This window comes from Rutidosis leptorrhynchoides, chromosome 5 (assembly GCF_046630445.1).
Source record: "Rutidosis leptorrhynchoides isolate AG116_Rl617_1_P2 chromosome 5, CSIRO_AGI_Rlap_v1, whole genome shotgun sequence".
Classification (NCBI taxonomy): domain Eukaryota; kingdom Viridiplantae; phylum Streptophyta; class Magnoliopsida; order Asterales; family Asteraceae; genus Rutidosis; species Rutidosis leptorrhynchoides.
Window position 1 is genome coordinate 44,762,304 of NC_092337.1, and position 5,978 is coordinate 44,768,281.

The window sequence follows — 5,978 nt, forward strand, 5'->3', positions numbered from 1 at the left end:
GAGCTACGCTGACATTAAAAGAAAAGATATAGAATTTGAAATTGGAGAGATGGTCATGCTTAAAGTTGCACCTTGGAAAGGCATTGTTCGATTTGGTAAACGAGGGAAATTAAATCCAAGGTATATTGGACCATTCAAGATTATTGATCGTGTCGGACCAGTAGCTTACCGACTTGAGTTACCTCAACAACTCGCGGCTGTACATAACACTTTTCACGTCTCGAATTTGAAGAAATGTTTTGCTAGAGAAGATCTCACTATTCCATTAGATGAAATCCAAATCAACGAAAAACTTCAATTCATCGAAGAACCCGTCGAAATAATGGATCGTGAGGTTAAAAGACTTAAGCAAAACAAGATACCAATTGTTAAGGTTCGATGGAATGCTCATAGAGGACCCGAGTTCACCTGGGAGCATGAAGATCAGATGAAGAAGAAATACCCGTATCTATTTCCAGAAGATTCGTCAACACCTTCAACAGCTTAAAATTTCGGGACGAAATTTATTTAACAGGTAGGTACTGTAGTGACCCGAACTTTTCCACGTTTATATATATTAATTGAGATTGATATTTACATGATTAAATGTTTCCAACATGTTAAGCAATCAAACTTGTTAAGACTTGATTAATTGAAATATGTTTCATATAGACAATTGACCACCCAAGTTGACCGGTGATTCACGAACGTTAAAACTTGTAAAAACTATATGATGACATATATATGGATATATATATATAGTTAACATGATACTATGATAAGTAAACAAATCATTAAGTATATTAACAATGAACTACATATGTAAAAACAAGACTACTAACTTAATGATTTTTAAACGAGACATATATGTACCGATTATCGTTGTAAAGACATTTAATGTATATATATCATATTAAGAGATATTCATACATGATAATATCATGATAATATAATAATTTAAAATCTTATTTGATATTATAAACATTGGGTTAACAACATTTAACAAGATCGTTAACCTAAAGGTTTCAAAACAACACTTACATGTAACGACTAACGATGACTTAACGACTCAGTTAAAATATATATACATGTAGTGTTTTAATATGTATTTATACACTTTTGAAAGACTTCAATACACTTATCAAAATACTTCTACTTAACAAAAATGCTTACAATTACATCCTCGTTCAGTTTCATCAACAATTCTACTCGTATGCACCCGTATTCGTACTCGTACAATACACAGCTTTTAGATGTATGTACTATTGGTATATACACTCCAATGATCAGCTCTTAGCAGCCCATGTGAGTCACCTAACACATGTGGTAACCATCATTTGGCAACTAGCATGAAATATCTCATAAAATTACAAAAATATGAGTAATCATTCATGACTTATTTACATGAAAACAAAATTACATATCCTTTATATCTAATCCATACACCAACGACCAAAAACACCTACAAACACTTTCATTCTTCAATTTTATTCATCTAATTGATCTCTCTCAAGTTCTATCTTCAAGTTCTAAGTGTTCTTCATAAATTCCAAAAGTTCTAGTTTCATAAAATCAAGAATACTTTCAAGTTTGCTAGCTCACTTCCAATCTTGTAAGGTGATCATTCAACCTCAAGAAATCTTTGTTTCTTACAGTAGGTTATCATTCTAATACAAGGTAATAATCATATTCAAACTTTGGTTCAATTTCTATAACTATAACAATCTTATTTCAAGTGATGATCTTACTTGAACTTGTTTTCGTGTCATGATTCTGCTTCAAGAACTTCGAGCCATCCAAGGATCCGTTGAAGCTAGATCCATTTTTCTCTTTTCCAGTAGGTTTATCCAAGGAACTTAAGGTAGTAATGATGTTCATAACATCATTCGATTCATACATATAAAGCTATCTTATTCGAAGGTTTAAACTTGTAATCACTAGAACATAGTTTAGTTAATTCTAAACTTGTTCGCAAACAAAAGTTAATCCGTCTAACTTGACTTTTAAAATCAACTAAACACATGTTCTATATCTATATGATATGCTAACTTAATGATTTAAAACCTGGAAACACGAAAAACACCGTAAAACCGGACTTACGCCGTCGTAGTAACACCGCGGGCTGTTTTGGGTTAGTTAATTAAAAACTATGATAAACTTTGATTTAAAAGTTGTTATTCTAAGAAAATGATTTTTATTATGAACATGAAACTATATCCAAAAATTATGGTTAAACTCAAAGTGGAAGTATGTTTTCTAAAATGGTCATCTAGACGTCGTTCTTTCGACTGAAATAACTACCTTTACAAAAACGACTTGTAACTTATTTTTCTGACTATAAACCTATACTTTTTCTGTTTAGATTCATAAAATAGAGTTCAATATGAAACCATAGCAATTTGATTCACTCAAAACGGATTTAAAATGAAGAAGTTATGGGTAAAACAAGATTGGATAATTTTTCTCATTTTAGCTACGTGAAAATTGGTAACAAATCTATTCCAACCATAACTTAATCAACTTGTATTATATATTATGTAATCTTGAGATACCATAGACACGTATACAATGTTTCGACCTATCATGTCGACACATCTATATATATTTCGGAACAACCATAGACACTCTATATGTGAATGTTGGAGTTAGCTATACAGGGTTGAGGTTGATTCCAAAATATATATAGTTTGAGTTGTGATCAATACTGAGATACGTATACACTGGGTCGTGGATTGATTTAAGATAATATTTATCGATTTATTTCTGTACATCTAACTGTGGACAACTAGTTGTAGGTTACTAACGAGGACAGCTGACTTAATAAACTTAAAACATCAAAATATATTAAAAGTGTTGTAAATATATTTTGAACATACTTTGATATATATGTATATATTGTTATAGGTTCGTGAATCAACCAGTGGCCAAGTCTTACTTCCCGACGAAGTAAAAATCTGTGAAAGTGAGTTATAGTCCCACTTTTAAAATCTAATATTTTTGGAATGAGAATACATGCAGGTTTTATAAATGATTTACAAAATAGACACAAGTACGTGAAACTACATTCTATGGTTGAATTATCGAAATCGAATATGCCCCTTTTTATTAAGTCTGGTAATCTAAGAATTAGGGAACAGACACCCTAATTGACGCGAATCCTAAAGATAGATCTATTGGGCCTAACAAACCCCATCCAAAGTACCGGATGCTTTAGTACTTCGAAATTTATATCATATCCGAAGGGTGTCCTGGAATGATGGGGATATTCTTATATATGCATCTTGTTAATGTCGGTTACCAGGTGTTCACCATATGAATGATTTTTATCTCTATGTATGGGATGTGTATTGAAATATGAAATCTTGTGGTCTATTATTATGATTTGATATATATATAGGTTAAACCTATAACTCACCAACATTTTTGTTGACGTTTTAAGCATGTTTATTCTCAGGTGATTATTAAGAGCTTCCGCTGTCGCATACTTAAATAAGGACGAGATTTGGAGTCCATGCTTGTATGATATTGTGTAAAAACTGCATTCAAGAAACTTATTTTGTTGTAACATATTTGTATTGTAAACCATTATGTAATGGTCGTGTGTAAACAGGATATTTTAGATTATCATTATTTGATAATCTACGTAAAGCTTTTTAAAACCTTTATCTATGAAATAAAGGTTATGGTTTGTTTTAAAAATGAATGCAGTCTTTGAAAAACGTCTCATATAGAGGTCAAAACCTCGCAACGAAATCAATTAATATGGAACGTTTTTAATCAATAAGAACGGGACATTTCATAATTGATGCTCTTTTCTTCAGTTTGTACTTTCTCAACGTGTGCTAGAATAGCATAGCAACCTTTCTTATTAGCTTTTGCGCCTTCAAATTACTAATAAGTTTTAGCTTCGCGTTGCTCTTTTCTCCGCACACCATTAAGGGTTTTCCTTCATCTCGTACAATGCGAATTGCGTTTTTGTAACATACGATATCTGCTTTCACCTCTTTCAACCAGTCCATGCCGATTATCACATCAAAACTCCCTAACTCTACTGGTATCAAATCAATCTTAAACGTTTCGCTACCCAGTTTAATTTCTCGATTCCGACATATATTATCTGCTGCAATTAATTTACCGTTTGCTAATTCTAGTATAAACTTATTATCCAAAGGCGTCAATGGACAACTTAATTTAGCACAGAAATCCTTACTCATATAGCTTCTATCCGCACCCGAATCAAATAAAACATAAGCAGATGTATTGTCAATAAGAAACGTACCCGTAACAAGCTCCGGGTCTTCCTGCGCTTCAACCGCATTAATGTTGAAGACTCTTCCTCGACCTTGCCCATTATTATCCCCCTGATTTGGACACATATTTTTTTAATGGCCCTTCTTCCCGCATCCGAAACAGGTAATGTCGGCATAACTTGTTCCGGCATTATTTGTTCCCTTAGCCATTGATCCATAGATTTCACACTTTGTCGCACCATGGCCCTTTCTATTACACTTAGTACACACTGCTGTACAGAGCCCAGTTGGATGGTATCCTTCACATCTCTAGCAGAATTTCTGCCTCTTGTTGTTATTGTTGGGATTGTTGTTGTTGCGGTTGTTATTGTTGTTGAAACGGTTGTTGTAGTTGTTGCTGGGATGGTTGTTGTTGCGTTTGTTGTTACGAAAATTGGTGCGATTGTAGTTGTGATTGTTGGGTTGATTATTGAAATTGTGACCCTTGTCACTGGTTTCTTCCCATTTCCTCTTGACTTGTTTCGTATTGGCTTCTTCGGCCGCCTGTTCTTTAATCCTTTCCTCAATTTGATTTATAAGTTTAGGAGCCATTCGACTTGTATTTTGTATGGAGGTGGGCTCGTGTGAACTTATATCCTCTTGGATCCTTTCCGGTAACCCTTTTACAAATGCGTCGATGTTCTCTTCTTCATCTTCGAAAGCTCCCGGGCACAATAGGCACAACTCTGTGAATCGTCGTTCGTACGTGGTAATATCAAACCCTTGTGTTCGTAACCCTCTAAGCTCTACCTTGAGCTTATTGACCTCATTTCTGGGACGGTAATGCTCGTTCATTAAGTGTTTGAATGCTGACCACGGTAGTGCGTAAGCAGCATCTTGTCCCACCTATTCTAGATAAGTGTTCCACCATGTTAACGCAGTACCCGTGAAGGTATGCGTAGCGTACTTTACTTTGTCTTCTTCAGTGCACTTACTTATGGCAAACACCGATTCAACCTTCTCAGTCCACCGTTTTAATCCGATTGGACTCTCGGTTCCATCGAATTCCAAAGGTTTACAGGCAGTGAATTCTTTGTAGGAGAATCCTACACGAGTTCTCGTGGCATTAGTTCCATTACTGGATTCAGAGTTATTGTTATTTTGCATCGCAGCCTGTACTGTGGCTATGTTTGCTGCAAGGAAAGCACGGAATTCTTCCTCGCTCATATTCAGGGTGTGTCGAGTAGTTGGTGCCATTTCCTTCAAAAATAGCCAAAAGAATTTAGTTAATCATATAGAATATCAAGAGTAGTCAATAGTATTTCGTAGCATAATATGAACTTATTTATAAAAGCTTTTTCTTCATATTAGCGTTTTATATTTTTTTTTTTCCATTCGGGTAGTACCTACCCGTTAAGTTCATACTTAGTAGCTACTATACAATTCAACCACTACAATTCTATATGAAAAACTGATTATAATAATATTTCACGTTCAAACTATTACACAATATTTTACAAACTTACAATAACGCTATATAGCATAAAATATAGCATACAATATCATTGATACAAAGCAGTTTCGATGACAATTCTAGTTAATACGCAAGTCGTTCAACAAAGGCAATAAAGACACGTAGTTCATAAGTCCAGAAACAAATCATGCATTCTGATTTTACTAAGACTACTTCCCATCCTTGGTTTTGTGGAACATAACTGTTGTGGCCGTTGATAAGACAGCATGTTGTAACATTGTCAAAGGGACGAGGGT